This window comes from Rhipicephalus microplus, chromosome 5, assembly GCF_043290135.1.
Source record: "Rhipicephalus microplus isolate Deutch F79 chromosome 5, USDA_Rmic, whole genome shotgun sequence".
NCBI lineage: Eukaryota > Metazoa > Arthropoda > Arachnida > Ixodida > Ixodidae > Rhipicephalus > Rhipicephalus microplus.
Genome location: NC_134704.1, coordinates 83,315,582 through 83,339,207, shown reverse-complemented (window position 1 = coordinate 83,339,207; position 23,626 = coordinate 83,315,582). Strand labels below are relative to the sequence as shown.

At 46.2% G+C, this 23,626-nt stretch overlaps 1 long non-coding RNA gene across 1 annotated transcript in view; it reads left to right on the top strand.

The window, feature by feature from the left end:
* The first annotated feature begins 3,506 nt into the window (after nt 1-3,506).
* Nucleotides 3,507-23,626, top strand: part of LOC142817306 (uncharacterized) — a 61,866-nt gene continuing 41,746 nt past the window's right edge. The window contains exon 1 of the long non-coding RNA XR_012895163.1: nt 3,507-4,001. This is a non-coding gene — a long non-coding RNA (uncharacterized LOC142817306). The remainder of the gene's footprint in view (nt 4,002-23,626) is intronic.

Genomic DNA, 23,626 nt, shown 5'->3' with positions numbered 1-23,626 from the left:
AAACTAGCATATGATTATGAGAGACGCTGTAGTGGAGGGCTCCGGACATTCCGACCACCTGATGTTCTTTGGCGTGCACTGACATCACACAGACACAGGCATCTACCATATCGCCTCCATCAAAATACGACCGCCGTGGCCGGAATACAACCCGGGAGCAGCCGTGCACCATAAGCGCTACGCAACCGCGCCGCACAGGAGGTATGGCGTTACGGAGTGGAGACATTACAGTGTTGTACTATGAAAAAGCAAGGGTTCTTATTGACTGCTTCCTTTCGAGCATTGTTGAGCGAATGAAACTTGGCCACATGGCGTCTCGCTTCGTTAACTCACAGTGACTATGGGTTCGCCTAGTTTATTCCATCACCACTTACGAATAAGATACACTCAAATGTGGGGGTCATCGTGTGGCTCTTCAGTGTACTATGGGTCGACGTTCAGCCAAAATGTATATCGCTCTCTAGGTATTCTATCGTAACTATTTTGGCGTTGACAAGCACACGAATGATCTCAAACAAATACGTTTTATCAATGAATAAAAACACTGCAACGTCTTTTTTTGTCTCTGCGCTCGGCCAAGAAGGATGATGGTGGTGATGATGCCTCAAACATGGGCTCATGCCCACTCAGTGTGACCGGCCAAAAATAGATTATATAAGTTAGTGAGACATTTCCAATACTGGATGTCGATAACCAAGAGAAAAAATAACAACGTGCGTAAGACGAAAAGAGTGTAAGCATGGCTTTTCACCCGTCCAGACCAGATAGTATACTCGTTATGTTGAACAAGAATTAACAAGATAAAGAAAACAGGTGCATTGCTTCGTTGTCGTCGTCACTGGAACATACGTGCGGCATTATTACTCTTAAAAAACATGACTTAGATGTTTGACATTAAGAAAGCAAAGTAAAAAAAAAAAACTGAACAGTTAGTCACTGAAAGTATGGCTTCATCCGAAGCACGTGAGCACTTTCTAGCGAATGTTTCGGCACTTTCAAAACTGAGAGTCATCCGGTATAACCTCGTAGTAGACGCCGCTGATGCGTCGCGGAACTGGGTAAGGTCCGAAGCATCCTCGCAACAGCTTCTCGGCGAACACACCCCGACGAATAGAAGTCCAAACCCTCACTTTGCCGCCCACGTCATACGTGACGGACCTGTGCCTGAGGTTGTACGGTATCTGGAGTCATAGTCTTGTTGCTCGGTGATTAGCAACCTCACAAGTTGTATAACTTCTTCTGCTCGCTGTGTAAACTTTTCAGCGTCCGTCTAATTGTTTAAGAGAATTTTATTTCTGAAAAAAAAAATCATACATCCACAGAAGACATTTATGTGTTACATTGTTCGTTCTCACGACATGCTAATATATCTTAATATACATTCAAATGCACAACAGGAATTGTTTGTACCTGTAAATAGAAATTCTAACGTGCATAAAGAAAACTATGCTCAGGGGTACGTACAATTCATGAAAAAGAACGAAAAACAACATTTAAGAAATACGTATAAGAATAAATAAATACTTATACAATACTAAATGCAGGTTCAGTGAATACACAAACACTAGCCTACCTTCTCAGTAGTGAAGGCAAGGCATGGACACTTTGTTCTTTCTGAAAATAATAAATCATGTTGACCACCTCAAGAGGAAATCTTCCTCCCCCAGAATGAATGACTGTTCGTTCAGATGTGTAAGCATCGTGGTTCTTAAGCGATGTAGCAGAGGAAACATGGCTCTCTGAGGGCGTCCCCGCAGGCATGCCAGTCCCCTCCGCTTCCACAGTACAAAAGAACCAATGCACATTATAAACTCAACAAAAATGTCTCTGTGCCGCGACCGCCATTGCATGCTGACTTGAAACATACTGGTCACCAAACACCAGAAAGTACGTGCCACAGGACATTCGTGAAGTACATGATTTAGGGTTTCCGTCCAGCCGCACTGCGGACATGAAGCAGAGGGCGCCACACCCCATGCCGCAAGGCGGTCGACCATTGGCAACAGCTGCCATTCTCTCAACCAAGTGAAGTCTCGGACTTCAGCGGGTAAGGTGGTGATTTTCATGAACCAGCGTCGAGTTTTGCGGCATTTCTCGCGCTGATCATCATTTAAATTTTTACCTAATTTGAAGGGCGAAGCTTCTTAAAGCGGCAACCGTTCGTCCCTCATCGTAGTGCGTAACCAGTCTTATGTTTTGACCTGCAAGGTGGTGCCGGAGGGAAATTTCTCCTGTGCGTTGTTGAACAATAAAAAATTCGCAGCGTGCGCGTTAACTAAAAGCCGAATTCTCCTGTCTCTCATTCCCCAATAGCAGTCATTGGCATGTACATTGAGCGGTATCTGACAAGAAAGGGTTGCTACGTTATACTCGCTGGGCGTAACCTCCTTGGTTTTAGGAAGGTTTAGCGAGCGTTGGGCCGCAGTGCCATGAATACAGTGAACTAGTATATACCGTGAACTCGAGGTGGTCAAAGGTGGGAAGTAGACACGAAGCGCAAGCCGTAAGAAAGTGTGCGTGTGCCACCTCTCGTTTAGTCCTTAGAATGTCCACTGGATGGCGATGCTTCTATATGCGGAATATATGATGAAAAGATGCGAGATGGTGGTACTTGAAGTGTTGACTATATGAACGCATGGACAGACAGATGCATGGACGGACACACGGATGGCTGCACGGACGGATGGATGCATAGATGGACGCAGGGGTGGATGCATGGACGAACGCTGGGACGAACGCACGAACAGACGCACGCATGGCCGGGCGGATGGATGCACAGACGGTCACACAGACGGACGCATGGACGGACGGATGCTTCACCCCTGTCTCCATCATTCACCCCGTGGATATGCTCTTATTTTTTTGTGAGGAAGCATCCCGTCTATTGTAACTTCACGGTCGTGAACGAGAGTGAGAAGTGTCTTCCGAGTGGTCTCTTGAGGATCCGTGTTGTACGCGAATGTGACGTAGGGCAGAATGGCGTCCCAGTTTTTTTTTGCTATGCGTCTACGTACAGTGTCAATTTTTATGGAAGGGAACGCGGCGATATGTGGCCTGCGCGCTCTGACGGCTGCTGACAGCGCGTTCAAGTGGGAGCGAGAGCAACCACAGTCGCTTTTCGCGTCATCTCGCTGTGAACAAAACAAGCATTCGTTGCTGATATGGAAGCAGCGGCCAGATTGCGACCCCCTCCCCCTTGAAAGCGATTAGAGCCGGTAATCACCTTGAAGGGGGAGGGGGTTGCAATCTTGCCAGCGGTTCCACATCAGCACTGACTGCTTGCTTTGCTCGCCGCGAGATGACGCAAGAAGAGAATGTGGTTGCTGTCGCTCCCGCCTGAACGCGCTGCCAGCAGCCGCCGGAGCGCGTAGGTCACGCGTCGCCGTGTTCCCTTTCATAAAATATGGCACTGTACATGCTTATCTTGTTAGCAAGGGAACTGTTGAAACGTTTAGTTAGCTCTTTGGTCTGAGGAAGATATGCTGTTGTCTTTCCGTGGGCGTTGTCTCAGTTGGAAAACGGTGCCCAAAAGCTCGGCCATGAACGCAGTATACTTTGTCGCTGATAACTACTGTGGGAGCAACTTGGGACTTCGATAAAAAATCGCGCCGCCTCAGTTGCTGTTGCCCGTTGCAGAGCACCTGTCTCGTACTATCGGGTGCGATAATATGTAGCTATTTCCGCTATAATATCCGCTATTTCCGGTAGCAGAAGTTGGGAATGCACCCAGAAAAGCGGTGCATATTTGTAAAAATGGGGTTGTTGGCACTCGAACAGGCTGCAACAGACCAGCTGGCTTGATGGGCGGTGATTTGCGACGATGGCAATCGAGACATGTCTGCACGAAAGTTTTTACGACCGCGACAAGTGTCGGCCAGTCTCTGCCTCATCCTTGCTAACGTTGGGGTGTAGCCCAAACGACCAACGGCAGGTTCGTTGTTACATGCATACCTCACGTCGAAGCGACGACAGAACGACCAGCAAGTGACTTCGGCCCGCAGGTGAGAAGTGCTTCTTATAAAGTACATCCATAGCGCAACCAGTATGACGCCATCCCCCTCGCAAGCTCGTATATACTCGTATACATTTTATATACCACGTAGCAACAGTTGTTGCGGGTTAGAATCTTGCGGCCTCTGCCTGTAAAATTAAGGCATGTTCATAATCAGCGCAAATAAATCACATGATCAACTAAGAAACGAAGGTGTTCACATTCAGAAGCGTGCGCAGGGTTCTTCCTTAGGGGGTGAAAGTACCAGCATCCCTTCATCTATGTCAAGTCAATATATGGGGCAGACTTTATTATGACTGAAAACAGTGCAACGTCTTTGTCTCTACGCTCATCCAAGAACACTGGCGCTGCTTTGTGTCCACGTCGCCTTCTCCCCTCCGCCCGTGTACGCGCCTGGAGTCCCATTATATGGTAGAACGAGTATGCATATTAACGCGATAGCGAGAGCTCGTGTCGAAGAAAACCCACCGCCGGCGTCGGCCCCGTTGGTTGTGAGCGAAAAATCGTCTGTGCGTCTGTGACCGAAAAATGAAGTTACCGAGACAGCCGCGGGAGACCGCTACTTGTCCACACGTGCGCGCGCGATCACACTGAGAAAGCCGCGCATCCGAAGAAGAAAAAAGTGCTCAAGGTCACGAGGCGTGGTAGTTTCTTTTCCCTGCCAACCCTCCCTGCTTAGCTTCCATCGCTTTCGTTGGGACGAGCGAAGACATATTGCAATTGCAGCATGCGACAAACCTTTATAACTCTATTCGCACTGGACGGATTCTTAAAATTTTCACGTTCTTGAATTCGAGAGGCAATAAGCTCTTCTAGTAAATTCATTCCATGGTTAAGTGTTTCAGTGCCCTTTTCACGCATTTTGTTCGACAGGTGTCACAATTAAAACGAGCCCATTCGGCGATAATAGCGCGCGCTAGTCCAGTCAATTGTGTGCGTGTTTGTGTGCAGGTGTGTGTATGTAACAAAACATATTAATAAGTATGCACTTAGCGGTTGAAGAGTACACTAGGGCCGGATTTCGCTATCGCGTTCAGCTCTTTAAGGTCAAGCTTAAAGGTCCCCCAATTTTTTAACCGTGTCATGGGCCATCTATTACAGCTGTTTTGATAATGACGGCGTAGACGGCAGAAAATTATTCCGGTGTAGTTAGGTCTCTGCACAATCATTTAAGTTCGTTTCTTTCGTTCCATTACTGCCATAGAGCAAGATAAGCATTTTTCAGCATGTATGCAACTGTTTTCGACGTGCGACTGTTTCATCCATGTAACCGCGTGCCTTCTCGCGTTTTTCAGTGCGTCTTTGTCAGCCTTTAGGTTGTATTTGCACTTTTCAAACGACCACAAAAACAGAGAGAAGATAGAAAAAGAAGCCTTATTGACAAAAAAAAAATTGCGTTAACTCAATGCGCTCGTTTCATCGCTACGCCTAGCGCGTTTCGATTGTCTTTCATGCGTACAATTTTTTTTTATTAAGACTTCGTTTAAAACTCTGTCCACCATTCGCTGATGGTTCCCCGGCAAACAGGAACGTGTTGCTACACGACGAGCGTTCATTAAACAGCGCGGTACCGAAACAAGCTTTCATGAACGCACGCACGAGCTCTCAGAACAACACGCACCCAGTGAGGCTGAGGGCAAAGAATGAAGGAAAAGAATGATCGAATCAATAAGCTTGCGTGGTACTACAGCACTTCGAGAGTCCACGCAGAGAAAGTAACAGCAGCGGCCATGGCGGCAACAGAAGGCGGTCTACCACGAGCTTCTTTTACGCGTCCTCTTGTATTCTTTTGTTAGTGTCCGGCAAGCACTAAGCGACGCGTGTGCATGTAGTGTGTTGGGCGCGCACGCAAATACAGTGAGTGCTTCGTTTGTGTAGCTGTTTCGTACCGGTGCAGTATGGATTGTGTCGATGCTTTTGGGCCTGTTGTTTATTTCGGCGATGTTGCTGTTGGCGCGTCCAGGTCTCGCGGGGTTCAGACCTCGACGCTACTTGCGCCTCGGGGGCAGCAAGCAGCGTCGAGCGTGGCTCTGATCTCGGGGCGGGGGGAGGGGGGGTCGGTAGCTGCGTGTAGTTAATGAACTCGTCGCGGTCCCCTCAGATGCTGATAATTAATTACCCAGCGCGGAAACAAAGCGAGGGGCGCGCGCCATTGTTGCTCGGGCACGGAAAAGAAGGCGCCCGCCGCACGTCGCGAAGGACCGATCCTGCAGTGCTCCGGTCTCTTGCTCGCGAACAGCCGGATACTTCCTTCCCCGTCGTGAACCTCACTTTCTCGCCTCTCCCCGAGGGCAGACGTGGCTGCAATGTGCGTGTTGCCTCAGTAGAACCGTGCAGTGGCTTCGCATATGTGCGAAACCACTGCATGGTTCATGTGTGTGAAACCGCTGCACCGCTGGGACTGTGGAGTAGTGCGTTGCTTGGTGCGAAGTTCCGATTGATGCATTCTGTTGCACTAGGATGATGACACTCACTCACTCACTCACTCACTCACTCAATAATCATTTAATCAATTAATCATTTAATCAATTAATCAAGTAATCATTTAATCAATTAATAATCTTGATAAGTATTTAGTTTTGGAATCAAAGTGCCGATGCGTGAATCTGGGCTACTTGACACTGACTTGATGAATCCACGATACTACGTAGCGCACACGCACTACAGACTACACAGCACGCTAAGGACAGGACGCTAGAGGGCAACAAAGAGAGAGATAGAGAGAAAGAGATAGTAAAGCTTCTTAAGATTAAAAGAGACAATGACGTAGGTCGGCACTTCGTCCATCATATTGGTAAAATAAATAAACGAAGGAAAGAGAATAAACAAAAATTAATGTTCACTGCAAACAAAAGTACGTGTGGGAGGGTGCCAAAAATAGGCGGTGGTGATTTTTCAGACATATATGTCAGCTGCTTGGCACCTGGGTGGGTGCATTCAAGTGCACTCTAAAAACTATGACTCTCTTTTGTTACATGTGAGAGTCAGGTGAGTAGCGCGCCCTTCGGAGAGGCACGTCGGCTCTCTTCATCAGAGTCGTGAGACTTTCCAAAAGAGTCATTGCACGACTCTCTTTAGTAAAGTCAACGTGCCTCTCTGAAGGTAGCGCTATACATTCGACAGTCACTTGTATAAAAAAAAAAAATTGGCAGATCCCTCGTACAGTGGGAATCGATGATATGCGAAACACGAAAAAGAAAGGTTGATATGTCAATTTAAAATGAGCACAATGTTAGGAGGCTGAGGTAAATGATGCCGTACATGACTTACGTGCCATAATTATCGTGTTTGGATGTTTCGTTTACCTTCGTCATCCATTCACGTCACGTTATACCAACTTTAGTATATGTGGAGCTAGCGAAACGGCCACGAGCACGTCAAGAGCGTGGTATGTTGTCATGTTCTTGCATGATACGCTTGTCAGGATTATCATGTTTGAACCAGTCATATAATTTCGTCATCCGTTGACGTCACCTAACACCAAATTTGGTATATGTGGAGCTAGCAAAACGGCCGCATGCGCATCATGAAGGGCCCAATATATTCTAATGTAGCGTCGACGTGCGCGCGCGCTAGGCACAGTGACGTTATGTTAGCAAAACTCGAGCACTTTATAGTCGGATCAAGTGCGACCAGCACGACCAGCGTCCATCGGCGCGGCCCGACGGCGACCAGCGCGAAATGCGACATGCTGCATTTCGCGCCGATGCGTTAGACAAACACTGCGTCTCCCTATTTTCGTGATGGAGGGACGCTGGACACGTTGAAACGGGCATGCGTCAATGCAACGCAGCGCGGCGCGCGCCTGCGAGTATATGGTAGGACCCGTGCCTGGCGTGGCAACGCCGGCGTGACGCGATGAAATGAACGCCGGTGAGCACGCGCACCGCGTCACGTCGAAACGCATTGGCGCCTTGACTGTGGCATGTAGTCATGTTCTCACATGATACGCATCTCATGATTATTATGTTTGCACCAGTCCCATACATTTGTCATCCATAGACGTCACGTAATGCCAAATTTGACATATGTGATGCAAGCGATACGGCTGCGAGCGCATGAGGAATATGGCACGTAGTCATGTCGTTACATGACACGCATCTCATGATTATCATGTTTGGACGTGTCATTTACCTATGTCGTCCGTTCGGGTCACGTAACACCAAGTTTGTAACATGTGAAGCTAGCGAAACGGTCACGAGCGCATCATGTGCGGAGCACGTAGGGAAGTTGTTACATGACGCGCATCTCATGTTTATCATGTTTGCACCAGTATCATACCTTCGTCATCCATTCGCGTCCCGTAATACCAAATGTGGTATAAGTGAAGCTAGCCAAACAGCCGCCAGTGCATTATGAGCGTGGCTTGTAGTCATGTTGTTGCATGACACGCATCTCATGACTATCATGTTTGCACCAGTCACGTACACTCGTCATCAATTCACGTACCATAATACCAAATTTGGTATAAGTGACGCTAGCGAAACGGCCGCGAGCGCATCGTGAGCGTGGCATGTGGTCATGTTGTTACTTGACACGCATATCATGATTTTCATGTTAGGGTCTGTCACTTGTCTTCGCCATGCAATCATAGCATACCATACCAGTTTTGCAACTTGCCATGTGAACGAAACCTCCGCAAGAGCTGCAGGACCATAAAATGTAAATCGTGACATTCATGACATATGTGTCATAATTTTCATGTTACGACAAGTCAAATTTGTTCTTCATACAGTCATGTTATGTCATACCAAGTTTGGTATCGATACCATCATCGAAACGGCCAGGAGAGCTAAAAGTTGTAGGCGAATAGATAGATAGATAGATAGATAGATAGATAGATAGATAGATAGATAGATAGATACGCTCAACGTCGCCAAAGTTCGCTAAAAAATGCTTCGCATTCAAGAGTAAAAAAAAAACAGTATTTTAAAAAGTGTGTATGTGTTTATTACGTCGATTAAAGGTCATTTAAAGTCTATCGTTTCTCCTTTGTCGTTTTGCGTCTTTGTGTGTTCGCCAGCGAAGTGGACTCCCTAAGCAGCAAAACAACTGTACACATTTGTATGTAAATATAGAGCTAATACTATACTTTCCAAGCGCGTAGTCAGAAGCGCCCACGCACGCCAAGGCATAGCTTCAACAGCGCTGTACGCTTTTAGTGAGAGCTCTGCAAATATAGCCACAGTCTCCGCGTCTCTACGAAAGCCCAACGGCGCCAGCCATCTGTTTATCTACCCACATTGTTCCAGCCATGGGTGCACCGAAACAATGAATGGTGGGCGCGCCCCTTGTGTGCACACAGAGGCCCTAGAAAAACTTTTCTTTTACGCGCGGACGGGAAGATCTAGCAGTGTATAACACCTACCATTGCCCGACTATACTGGTTCTGCCCCCTCTACAGAATTAATATTTGCCAAGCCTCCACCGGCGTAAGCGTTCAATGTGCTTCTCAGCGTGGCTTGACGGGAGATTCGGTAATTTAGCTCCAGTTAAAAGACCCTCGCGGTGTTGCCCACGGAGAACGTTTGTCTTGCCATTCTTTCTGCACGTTCTTGTATAACGAATTACACGCGGGCTACGGCGTAGCTCCGGCGCGTGTGGTTGAAGTTGTAATACCTCTGAGGGCACCCGGTTTTCGAATCTCATTAAAGGCACGTTCCCACGCATTCTGACGCTGTTACGTATGTAAAATACACTTCAGGGTTTTCGTGCAAGTAACGCGCCACTGTAATACAAAGGAATTTTACCGTTGAATGCAGTGTAGTAGGAGGGGGGGGGACGTACAAAAAAATTTTTGAAGCCTGCTGGTGCTTATATTTGCGTGACATCAGAACTGCATAATTTTGGCTTGTATTGGAATATGCCTGGCTAGCAGCGTCTGGCTGTTCGCTAAAGTTCAATAGTCTCGGCTATCAAGGCTAATTCAACGTAATTAAGATTTGGGTGCACGTTAAAGAAGCCCAGGTGGTCGAAATTTCCGGAGCTTTCCACTAAGGCGTCCCTCATAATCATATTGTGGTTTTGGTATGTTAAACCCCACCTATCTATCAGTCAATTATCAATTCAACATATTTAGATGTAATTTAGAGTAATGCCAGCGTGGTTATGTCGCGTTTGCCACTAACTTACAGGTGTTTTTTTTCTCCCCCCCCCCCAAAAAAAAACAAACGAAAACGATACGACACCTTGCTCGAACTCCTCGACATCACCTAGCCTCTCTACCAGTGGACCGACCATGCACATCCTACTGCAAAACAGTGACCGCACATGGCGAGTCGATCCCAACTTCGTTCTCTCCTGCCGCCAGACCTGTGACTCCGCCATGGTGCCTCGCTCAACCAATGATTAATATTAACATACCTGGCGTCCAGAAAAAGGCCAATTTGTCGTCACCGGCTCTTAAACAGCTCACACTACTTCTCTTGTATGAGAAATACCAAGACTCCACACATATATACACTGTCGGATCGGTTCAGCCGGACAGCTCTACAGAAGCAGTAGTGATACCAAGGTTGGCCACGACAATTAAATTCAAGACATCTCACGCAACAACATCAACGGCAGCAGAATTGGCAGCACTTCGTACCGCGTTGCAATTTGTAGTTGATCAACCTACACGCAAGTGGACTATTTTCTGCGACTCGAAGGCGGCACTGCAATCTCTAATATCAGCCTTACGTCGTGGACCACACGAGCAGCTGGTACTAGAGATAGCAGGGGTTATACACCACCAGACTGAAAAAGGGCACCAAATTACATTTCAGTGGTTACCCAGTCACTGCGGAATCATCGGCAATTAACGGGCTGATCAAGATGCCCGCTCAGCCCACACAGAAGATCATAAACTACGACTACCACTTTCTAGGACAGATGCTGCACGAAAGCTCTGCAGGCTTGCTCGCCAGCAAACCACATCACAATGGAATCAGCCACACTTCAAGCATGCCTGACTGTACTCGCTTTACCTTACGCTAAGTCTTCAAGTCCCGTAGAGGCTTTCCCGAGCAGACCAGACCCTGTTATGTAGGCTGTTGTGTGGTGTTGCGTTTACCAACGCCTACTCTTTCCGCATTGGAATGGCCGACACCGCAGCCTGTGGCCACAGTGGCAAAAAAGAAACGGTCCAACATAATCTTTGTGACTGCCTAGAGTATAGTAAACAACGACTATGCCTTCGCAAGGAACTCAGCAAATTAGATAATCAACCTGTGTCGGAGCAAGGAATTCTACAATATCGACAAGATGCAACTTCACAGAAGAAGGCCCTGGAAGCGCTACTACACTTTTTGCGGTCAACCGGCCATACTGAACGGTTGTAGCTAGGATGCCTTTCCTGTGTGTGTTTTCGTTTTCACATGAGTGCCCATGCGTTTTTTTTATCTACCCTTCTTTCTTACCCCTAATTCCCCGCCCCCAGTGCTGGGTAGCAAACCAGATGCCAATATCTGGTTAACCTCCCGGCCTTTCCTTTGTCTCTCTCTCTCTCTCTTTTCTCCTGAAACAAATGGTTCACTCATGAGCCGTCCTTATTGCTTTTCAAAAATAAACAAACGTCAGACAGTAAAAGCAATGTGGCGAAATTTTGAAGAAGCGGAACGCTTTTGTATTGTGAAGGTTAATGTCGCTCCCTTTTTCTTTCGACTATTGCACTCTCTCTTCTCGTAGTAGCCATCGTGTCTCTGCAAACCAAAAGTACACCAATATGACCCAACCTGAAAGCGCTAGAAACGAGAGGACGTGCATTTTCAAAGACTATAGTCTTTCTCAGGGACCTTCGACAGAAAAATTTTGGTCTGTCTGTCTGTACATTTCTGTTTGTTTACACTAACGATACCTCAAACGGCACCAAACGGCCAATCCCATCCGGAGCTCCCAACAATATTGCTCAAGGTTTAGCGTTCATAGTTGTGCGATTGTCAATTAAAAAGCAATTATTGCGCATATTTGAGGCGCCACAACAACGCTTCGATGTTTTATATGTCTGCCTTTATACTAGAAGAGGCACACACAAGTAACTATACGGAATGTAGCATTTAATCGCGCTGCGCTGACAGTGCAACGCGATGCTCAAAAAGGTGTTTCCAACGCTTTGCTGTGACGTCACGGTGGTGGCACCTGCCCGTAGCTTTGTGTTCTACACCTTATCAGCTCCGAAACTGGCGCGCATCTTTCTCCGCGGGCTGCACGCCTTCGTTGCGAAGATAACTGCCAGATGGCACTAGTGCCTAACGTGCCTAGATGCGCTCGTTCACCTCCGCCACACGCTCGTTCACCTCCGCCACACGCTCGTTCACCTCCGCTGCACGCTCGAGGCACTCTAACGCAGCGCCTGCAGAATACCATTCACCGATTTTCTTGCGCAGAACATCAAATAAACGTTTTGTTCACTCTCTCCAGACGCAAGACTATCGTCTTTCGACGACATTTACAGTGTAACATGTAGATTCAGGCCAATTTTTTAGCCCTAAATTTTTGCGGTTTTATCTGTGAGTACTCTACACTTGTTGCGACAGTACGTGAACCATGTGTCGCCAAAACAAAGAAAGAAAGAAGGAAGCAAGGACAGAAAGAGAAAGAGAGAAAGAAGGAAGGAAAAACAGGATACCAATATTTCACCTTAATTAATGTGTCATAAATGAAATTTGCAAAGGAATTACAAAGTTCGTAACGCCAGGGAAGGTGGGAACACAGTTCTGAACATTCATACGCCGTTGAAAGGCATAAAAGATAAGACTTCGAAGGATCCGTGGTCCTCATACCATGCATTGGGTAGTAGTATTATCATAGGGGAAAAAAATAAAACAATATTTTCGCGGTGATAAAACGGTGCTATATCTATACGGCTTAGGTCGAGGTAGTCATGTGCGTAGCAATATGAGCTTTCGTTAATTAGCAACTAATTAGTAGATTGCGGTCCCTTACATCAAAGGCTGAGGTTGAAATTTTCCTTATAGGGCCACGACGACGGCGACACAGCATGCATATCTGTAGCGTCACCTCTAAAAATTTCATTATGTGTGCAGTATGCGTGTCGTTAGTTTTGTCGCGTTCGTTTTGTGATTTGTGAGCGCGGTCAATGGCGGGGTGTCTTGATATTGTTTGTTGTTCGTTGATGATTTGATACTACTTGCTTAGTATTTTCCCTGCCATGGCTTAAACGTGGCATTAAAAAATAAGATGTTCAAGCAACATCGGAGAGTTTGTCCAAGTGTGCCACGTTCAAATTACCAGAAATTTTTGCTGTATAAATACTAAAGCAAAAAAATCGCAAAAAGGTGTCAAATACTAGGGTAATAAGTAGCTTAATAGCAAAAGTAAGGTAATATTTAAGTACTTGCTTACACGACAATTAATATAACTGACAGAAAAACCAAGGAACATACAATAGATATTATTTGCGGTAATTATGATGGAAATATTAAGAAAGTAAGGTCGACTAAAAGATATCTCGGTGCTTGCAATGACTGAATCTGCGTTCGATGCCCTGCCATCTGAGCTACAGAGGCGGCCATCCCCCCAGCCACATTATGGGGTATATATGTAGCACATTTAGCCCCGATAAATTGATGAGATAAATTGTCTCTTTGCCTCTTCGAGAGGCGGGGATCAAACACGCGACCTTGAGCCCAACAGCGCAACGCCATATGTGCACTGGGATGCCACGGCGAGTATAGTTAGTTGCTTTTGAACCTGGCTACATCGCATGTGACATAAGATGAATCATTGATCGTCCGTCCGGTGAGTATAAACATTAACACTCAATAAAAGGTGATGACGAGGTGATGACGTTGAGAATGTTACGTGACATGAACGCCAAAATATCATCGACATTGATATAGTCGTAGCAACCAGACAGAAAGTGCTTTCGCTTTCAATGCACTTCAATATACAAAATCCGAACGTGATGACCGCGTGAAGACCTAATCAAGATGGTGGTCTACAAGGTTAGTACGTGCAACATATTGTGAAGTTATGAACGGCGAAACAGCAGAAAACAGCAGGAATCAGTTCCGATAAGCGCGTTTTATTGTAGTTCGTGTTGTTTCGGTGAGATGAACCTTGAGATAAGTTTATATGCACATGCGCAATTCCGTACTGTAGCGAAAAATTGAAAATTATCAATTGTAAACTAAGTGCTTGTCTTGTCAGTTCGTTTTATTTTCGATCCTGCTGCTTCTTTTTGTTCATACTTTTACAATAACTTATTCAGAAATATGTAAAAAAAAAGAAGAGTGGAGAGCAGAGGAGTGGCCACTTACTGAAAAGATTTTGTGAAATTTTTAATTAATGCAAATAAGTAAAAGTTGACGTTACGACATTTGGGAACAAAATAAATTATTGGAGATTTTTGCTTTTTGATTTTTGGAAACTTGTCTAGGCCGTCAGGGTACTATCTGTGTGTAGACGCGAACTGCATCTGCAAATTCCGCAGTAAACAGAATCAAGATTGGGCAAACATCGATCGCAAATTGTTTCCGATTGAAGTATATTGAGAAAACAAACAGCAAAAAAAGTGTATTCGTTTGGAGGCCAGACTTGTTTGCCTGCGTCATAATGAGTAAACTGTATTTTTGCTATATATTTGGAGTATATTTTGGTTCGATATAAAGTGCTCGCTGCTTCGTTCCCCGGGGAGCCGTATATCATCTTTCCAATTTTCGATCTTGATTAAGAAGCGACCTTCTCGCGACTTCCGGGCGTCACGGAGGAGCCGCCTTGGTGTTAATGCGAATGACGCGTGAAAAAAGTGGGAGTAGAAAGGGCGCTTTCCCGCAGCGCACGATCTAACAAAGGCAAAGCACGCTTTACGATCACACTGCCCATCTTTAGGGCTCCCCGCCTAGCGGAGATAAATGATTCGAATCTCCGTCCACCAGCGTGGCTCTTACGGCCTGGTAATGCATGCATAAAAGAGGATATACTTCGAAGCCCTAAACTAAGTTCGCACTTTGAATTTTCGAGCGACGCTTTCAAAGGTTCGCGCGAACAGCGTCATCTCATTATCGAGGACGGCATGACGTGGGAATTAGAGTGAGGGGAAGATAGAGAGGAGAGTAATAATAAGTTTATCAAGTAGGCGAAAAATAGGTCTGTAGAGCCTCGTAACACTGATTAGTTAAAATCTAGTGGTTTTGCAACGTGCTTAGTTAATTTGATTTATTTCTAAAAATAGCATTAAATACCAAAAGCACTCTTTTCAGCACTGCCAGCAGCAAGATCTTCATTGAGCAAAGAAACGCGAAGCTGCATAATTACGTTCTATGGATTACAAAAAGAGAGAGAGAGAGAATAACTGTAAGAATTGGCTATGTTTACGAAAGCAATATATATGCTAATCTCTCTTGGTTAGAGTGTAGGTATGCAGTAATTTATTTATCGCAGCCCTGTCGAGGTGAGACGCGGATCGCGCGATCTAATCTCGGGAGAAATCAGAAAGTCGACGTCATTACCTTGAAAGCAAAGATAAACATTCCCTGAGTGCTTGCTTGTCTAAGCCTGCGGGGAAGGAAGATAAATATTGCCTACACTGGGATCTAGCAAGTACAGCTTTGACGAAAAACAGAAAATCGCCCTGATATAAAAACAACAACAAAAAGAATAACTAAAGCAACGATCCATAATTTTACGAACACCTTATCGTGTACAGCGTTTACATCAGAGTTGTTGAACGTAGCCTGAACATTATAGTCATTCAATGTTTGCACTGGTTTATATGTGTTGCCTTATTTCATAAGTGTCATTATTTTACACAATGTTGTTTCACCTACCTAAAAATTTTCGCATAACAATTTTCTGTCCATATCAATTGTCGGAGATCTTCCGATAGGATGTGTCATTAAGTATTGTGTATCCGGTTGTTCAATCTGTTTCTTTTTGTAGTTGTTTGTCTTATGAACTCCTGCTGCCGTTTTAAAGGGGCTGTCACCTCGTGATGCTATTCATTGCAGAAACTTTTACTGTGAGAGTAGTTATGAGATCAAAACTCGTGTCACTGTGGTGCCGTAGTTGTCCGCTGGCGCCGCCGCCGGTGTCCGTAACCACCATCGCAGAAATAAATACATTTAGTACCAAGGACAACAGTGGGTCTCAAACCCGGGTCCGCTGCGAGCCAGTCCACCGCTGAGCCACGCCGGTGCTTGGGACTTGTTCGCAAACTTGCTTTAGGCAGGCTTGAAAGGAATCGCGTTATTATAAGTAGTAAAGTGTTTGCGACCATTGATATTGTGTGTGACCAGGCGTCACACAATGCGAATAGCGTAACGAGTGGGTCGTCCAATGCTCTAACCCAATACCAAGTCTTGTTCTTGATCACCTGTGCACTGTGGTGCATGTCCACTTCAGGCATAATTCCTCAACGTCGTCAGCCACTGCATGGACAATTGGCACAAAATTCCTTGCAAGTGTTAAGTGGATACCATGCTTCTCAGAAAAATGACGAAGGATAGCATAGCGAATGTCGACCTACTACCCTCCTCTCTTTTTTCGAAAGACAAATAACACTGAATTGAATTGAAGGACAATTTGATCGGGCTAGATAGATGGTAATGATTTCACATTTAGGATAGCGCAAAACTTTTCGAAGACGCATATAAACGGAAGCCATCAGGAAAAAAAGTGTAACAATGCAGCGGGCGGCGCCGACGTACGCTTCCACATTTAAATGTAGATTTATATCCTTCAAAGGGAAAGGGGAAATGACCACCTTAATAGTTCAGTGGTAGAGCATCGGACGCGTTATTCGAAGGTCGCTGGTTTGGATCCTGCCAGTGGCAACTTATTTTTCCGTCCACTTTTTTTTCTTTACATTTACTTTACAATTACTTCTAATAACGTTGCATATGTTCTCTATACTTCTCTTGGTATCATTCTTTCTTAGTTGATTCATATGTAGGGTTTAACGTCCCAAAACCACCATATGATTATGAGAGACGCCGTAGTGGCGGGCTCCGGAAATTTAGACCACCTGGGGTTCTTTAACGTGCCATTCTTTCTTAGTTCTAGTTAATATGATGTCTAACAAAAAAAACGAGCCTGAAATTTACACGTTGCTCCTTAAGCCAGAAGCGCTTATTTCAAGTGAAATTTTCTTGCGAGACCAACATAAATCTGTAGGTGAGAAAAAAAGAAGCATCAGGAACAAAGTCGACGTGAGAAGCCTAAGAAACTGAAACCAAGTAATTGCTGCCACAATAAATTTAGGCATGCCAAATGAAGCCATTGGAATTTAGACTTGTTTTTTTTCATTAGACACAATGATAATTAGAACTAACAGATAATGATGCATTCGAAATATACTTTCCATGACGTATTTTTCTGTTAGTTCTCCTTAAATATGTCTAGTGTAACATTATTTTAGCCAAATTGGAAGAAAAAGTAAGCTTTTTTTCCTTTGTGACCTGAAAAATTTTAAAATAAGAAAGCATTAGGTTTTAGTGGGGAAATGGGCAGGCTGTATTGTATCGCGAAAAATATGTTGAAAGTGTTGTTGTGGCAGTTTAGACAGTTGATTTGACATCTCTGTCATGTTTGTCATGTAGTTGTTATCTGAACATGACAAACAAACGGATTTGGTGGATGAAAAAAGAAGGAAATAAACAGGAAAGCAGAACACAGGTAGGTTAACCAAAGAAAAGTGCCCTACTGGTTATTATACTCGGGGTCATTAGGAAAATAGGATTGGAAGACAAGAGAGATAGAGATGAGCGGGGCAACGAAGGTGACGAGGGCTCTCTAGAAGAAGGAGAGCAAAAAAGAATGAAGACACAAGAGGTGCAAAAAATGCCAGTGGTCGTTATAAGTGCAGCGTGGAAGGAAATTAACACAAAACAAACCTAATTCAGAGAAATGACGAAGAAAGAAGTGCTTGATACGAGCGTTTAGGTGTTCCTGTTGTCGTGTTCTCACCCCGACCAAAAGTCTCCGATACTTTTCTCCCTAGCACTATTTTGTGTTACTCTTTTCCTCTTTATTCTTTTATACGCTCGTGGCATGGTGCGAATCTCAAACGTGTTTTCTTTCTCCCCTTCTCCCCCTTTCCCCAGCCTTGTCGGTGTTGATCCTTAGAGGAATACGCCATCCTTCGGAACACACTCGTAGTGCAGGCTTCTACAGCGTTGGTTTTGCTAGTATGGCGCAGCACTCAACAAACCAGCGAGAGGGCGCACAATTATGTGTGCCCTGCTCTGCCGTGTGCTGGCACGTTTCTAAAACTAAGACAACTTTAAGACTTCGAACTTATGTCTGCGTCTAGTTCGTAGCCTTCGTTCGAGAAAAGGAGAGAGAGAGAGCTGCGTCACTACTGATTTCATAACGAGAACAACCGATGCGAAGATTATAGTATGAAAGGAGATCACTGACGCACAATTCGAACCTGTATTGTTCCCACTCTCAAGCTCGAACAAGGTGCAGCCACACAGGGGGCTACACTGCACCAAATTGTTGGTACGCTGGCAATACGGCACGAAGGGGCTCCTTGGTGCCCATCGGGTTATCGATCAGCACTGCCGATTCTGCTCCGAAAACACGGCAGTGCCCCGGCATGGGTTTAAGAACTGCGTAGCGAAGGCGGGCTGTGCACACGGATGGTTCACTTATAGGAGTGCTTCTTGGGGCGCTACTTTGGGCGCCCTGCTACGGCGTTTGTATACGCGCTCTGCCTACTGGGTGGTGCGTTGCCGACTCTCCGGACGGGTTCTAGTCCGCCTGCGAGGTTCTGGACTACTCGGTAATGTGTTTCACTCGTCTCCTCGAGCGTCTATCTAGCATGCGCGCAGTGTCTCATTCAGGGAGTTTGCATGGAAGATCGTGACTTGCATAATGCGAGCCACGTTGCTGGAAGGGAGAAGTCGATCCGGAACAAGCTTTCTGGTAACGACGCAAGTTGCTACTCTGTTTCGAGCTGATTGAAAAGTTTCACACGAACAGCCATATATGTATAGGCGGACAGGATTGAGTGACACACTGATCAATATCAGAAAGTGAGTGATGGGAAATCGTGGATTTGACTCTGGGCTAGAGAGAATTGAGGCAGTGTTCTTAGGGGTGAAGATCCTGAAGTCGTGGGCCGTTCGTAGTAGCAGTTCTCCGTAGTTGTAGGTAGCCACCTCCACGGCCGGGCTAGAGGAACGGCACGTGGCACACTCATTTTAATTGAGGAGGAAACCTGAGCACATTAATCATAAATTAAAAGATAGTTGCTTCTGATAAAACAATTTACAGAGGCGAGTATCGGTGACTTAATCTTTAATAAAACTTTTCTATAACATAATGCTTACTAAAAAAATTAGCATCAGAAGGGCTCACTTTAAGCAGTATGTGGTTGCAACGTTGAACTGGCTGGGCGTAACCTCCTTGGATTTAGCAAGGTTTAGCGAGAGTTGGGCCACAGTTCTATAAACTAGCGGTAGTGAAAGATGGGAACTAGACACGAAGCGCAGGCCGTAAGTGAGTGCGCGTGTGCCACTCTCTAGTGCGCCACCTCTCGTTTAGTCTTTCGAATGTCCGCTGGACGGCGGTACTTCTAGGTGATGAATATATGCTTAAAAGATGCGAGATAGCGGTACTTGCAGTGTTCACTAGATGGACGGTCGGATGGACAGACGCATGGACTGATGGACGCCATGGATGGTCGCACAGACGTATGCACAAACGGACGGAAGCAAGAACAAACGGACGGACGGAAGCGCGGACGGACTGATGGAAGCTTCGCCCCATTCATCATCATGCACTCCGTGGATATGCTGCGATTTTTTTTTTCGTGTAGGGATCATACAAAGTAATTACTACTGCCTCAGCACGTGGGCATCACCTGGAGTTACAAGCTATTTAAAAATTTGCTTCACATACGCCTGCACACGCACACTAATTAACATGCGCGCACGTGCAGATACCGCTGAAGCGCAAACACACGGCTCGAAACGAGGCACTCAAACGCATCCTGGCTTGAGAAAAGCGATGCCTTTTCTTTTTGTTCTTGCGAAGGAACATACTCACGTTGCCGTATGAGGAAGTGCGTTTGGTCTCATTACCAGAAATGTCAAAAGCGGCCTTCATCGAGTGTTTCCACGTGTGTTTGCCGACTTTTGCTCGGATCCAATTACGAACAGTACCGCGGTATTTGTTCTCGTCGGCCGAACAGCGCTTATATTTTCCCCCGCTCCCCAGACGCCCCAGGAAACAACCACTGATTCCCATTCACTGAAGTGCTTTCATAAAAGGAACGACTGCAGTAACAGAACAAACAGCGTGATAGAACGAAGTAAAAAGAAGTGCAGCAAGAAAGAAACGATAACCAGGGCGAAGTGCTCTGGGTGCAGGAAACTGCTAACATATTACAAAAATGGATTTGATTGGACATTTCTTAGCGCGCACAGAGACAGCGCAAGACAGGAAAAAACAGAAAAGAACAAACCTGCCAAACCGCACAACCTGCGTCATCTCTAACGGTATGAAAAAGAAATGAAAGAATAGCATACGAAACGGATATACAACTCCGCGGCCGAAGGATAGGTTGTACTGATTACTCGCGCAGCCCAACCAGCCTTCGCTAACGCGAGAGTCCACGAGTGAGTGAGGCGGGAAGCTAGGGCTCTTTTATGCGTCGATGATGAGGCACAGCTGCTTCTGCTGCGGCCGACGCTGGCTTCGTGTTGCCTCGGTGACCGAAGCTGGCCGCGGCTGCGGCACACAAAGCGGAGGTTCGCCGACGTGCGTCTTTGCAATTAACGCCGCGTTCTTTAATTACCGCATCGCCGCCACTGTCGCCCCCCACACGGCGCAGGTCGGCGGGGATCCGGCCGCCGGTGCTCCTCGGGTGGAGGGCAGCCGCTCCGTCATTATGCTCGCCGAAGCGATGACTAATGACCCGAACGTTGTTCTCTGTCGCTCGCTATATAAGGACCCGGCCTGCCTTTGCCGGAGCCCTCGGCGACGTATATCTCCCGTGCGTTTCCCTCCCACACCCCATTCTCGCGTTAGCGGATATTGAGAAAGATTGAATGAACGGCTCCGGGCCGATATTCATTATGGCCGAGGACGCGTGCATAGGTCTCCGAGTCGACGTCTTGTGCACTTACTTTTCGAGACGCTCTTGTTACACTAACGTTTTGTACATCTCCCAAGCTGACTCGCTTGCTTCCAACTTTAGGAACAAAGTACGTTCTTTCATAGAACGAAGTTCTAATATTGCTGTCCTCTTCAATGAGCTTGAGGTTGTTCAATACCTAAGTGTATGAGACAGACAGACAGATAGACAAATGGACGGACGGACAGACGGATGGACAGACAGACAGACGGACGGATGGATGGATGGATAGATAGATGCGGCAGTCTGAGTGACCCGCACAATTCCCAACAAAAATGAACTTGACAAGAAATGCAACGTCCCGGAAGAAACTACCTAGGCTGACTATATTGCGGCGGCGTTGTGGTTACCACCATAGTGTGAAGTAAGCGAAGAGGAGATAAGCTGCATACTCTGATGGACAACAACCACTATATTGACTGATGGGACTACTTTCTGCTCTAAATATCTTGCGAACATATTCGTAACATCATTGTTGTCATCTGGCGGAGATGGCAGAGAATGAAGACGGTGATGTGCACAGCGAAACGCGCTCGTAGTGCGGCAACGCTGTACGCCTTTTCTGCTAAATATAACTGCGTATATGATTTCTTTCCCGTTACAATGCGGTACTGACTGAGGTAATGAATGCTTGATTGATTGATTGATATGTGGGTTTAACGTCCCAAAACCACTATATGATTATGAGAGACGCCGTAGTGGAGGGCTTCGGAAATTTAGACCACCCGGGGTTCTTTAACGTGCACCCAAATCTGAGCACACGGGCCTACAACATTTCCGCCTCCACCGGAAATGCAGCCGCCGCAGCCGGGATTCGAACCCGCGCCCTGCGGGTCAGCAGCCGAGTACCTTAGCCACTACACCACCACGGCGGGGCGAGGTAATGAATGCTACTTAGGGAAACAATCGTTACCTAGAGTTGTTACAACTGCTTCACTGAATTGCGTTCAGTACCTCGGCGGGGACAAGAACAGTTTCGAGACTATTACCAAAAATAATCTCTGGCTACTCTTGATTGCTTTCAAAATATTTGCCTTATAGCGACTGCTTCTGTTATTATTAGGCAATGTGTCTGTGGACAACTGCCACCCTTAGTACCCCCCCCCCCCCCCCACACACCACACTCATAACAGTGCGCATTCGATTACCATATCGAAGCTAACCACGTGTTCAAGTACGTGTTACCTCTTATGTGTTCTTTTATACATTCGTCATATTATAGTATTGTGGGAAGTTCCGAAGGCAATACTAAATCCTGCATCATGTCTGATACACTGCATCCCCAATGTAAGCACAGCATACTGCACTATTGTTAAAGGCGAGAATAGTAATGACCACCTGTTCTCCGGTTTCACAAGAGAGGAAGCTCAGTACAGCCTTTAACGTACGTTTCTACATAAGCCTACGCAAATGAGTTCGCGCACCTTCATTTAGAGAAGAGACACCGCCGGAAACTCTTGCCATTAGCTCGCGAACGAGCGAGAAAAAAAAATCGAGAATGTTCATATCACTGCACTAATGGCGATTTGCAAGGACCTTTCGAGGACCGGTGACGAAATTGGCACCGAATGATGGGCCACCTGAGTCCGACCAGCTTCGAGCCACCTCGTAGCACTGCGTCGCGCGCACGGGTATCATCAATTTCTCGCGCAGAATGAACCGGCCGGGAATATAAAACATGGCTATCTACTCTGCTACCGCTTCCGAGGCCACAGCGAAAGCGACGCTGAAAACGAAACTATACAAACGATGGCTAAGAAAACGGGACTTTCAAAGCGCAAAAGAGAGTAGGGTAGCGGAGACAATAGCAAAAGAACGAGCGGGCGGCGAGAAACGTTTTTTTTCACTAATAGCTCTTCGCATCGTGAGCGCCATTATTCTCCTCCAAGCGTGAGCAATTATTCTTTCCCCCCGGGATTGTACGCGTTGGGGAAGTGGTAGAAAAAAAAAGGAAAATGTAAAGTGCCCACACGGCCATGTCTGTCTCTTCTGCAATTCCAGACGGAACCGTTGTTTTACGTGGCCGCTTTAACGATCCCCGTAGCTGCTCCTGTGCTCGCGAGCTCGCCAAATAAGCATCGGCGAGTGGCGTTAAAGGACAAGACGAAACAAAGAACTTCTGTGGAGCGGGACGAAAAAGAACCTCGAGAGAAATCGGGCGGGGAGTTAGCATCGTGGGCTTGGAGCGAAAAGAAAACGAACGAAAGAGCGAAACAGATTACATAGTTGTGTAAGCTCCCGCGAGAGCTCGTTCTTTTCTTTCGAGGTGGTTGGTCGTGAGCGTTGGGGAGTGTGAGGGCTTTAACCGAAGAAAGTAAAGTGGAACAGGGGCCTCTCAACAAAATCAAAGGGTGAAACAAAAAAGAAAAAGAAAATAAAAGGGCTCGATGAAGTGCGCGGTGAAAAGCTAGAAAATGATAGGAGGGAAAATGGGAGATTTGACCCGAAATAAATCTGCATATGGAGTAAAAAGCTTTTTGTTTTGGAATGAGCTCTACGAAACGTAAAAGGTAAAATAAAATAGTAGC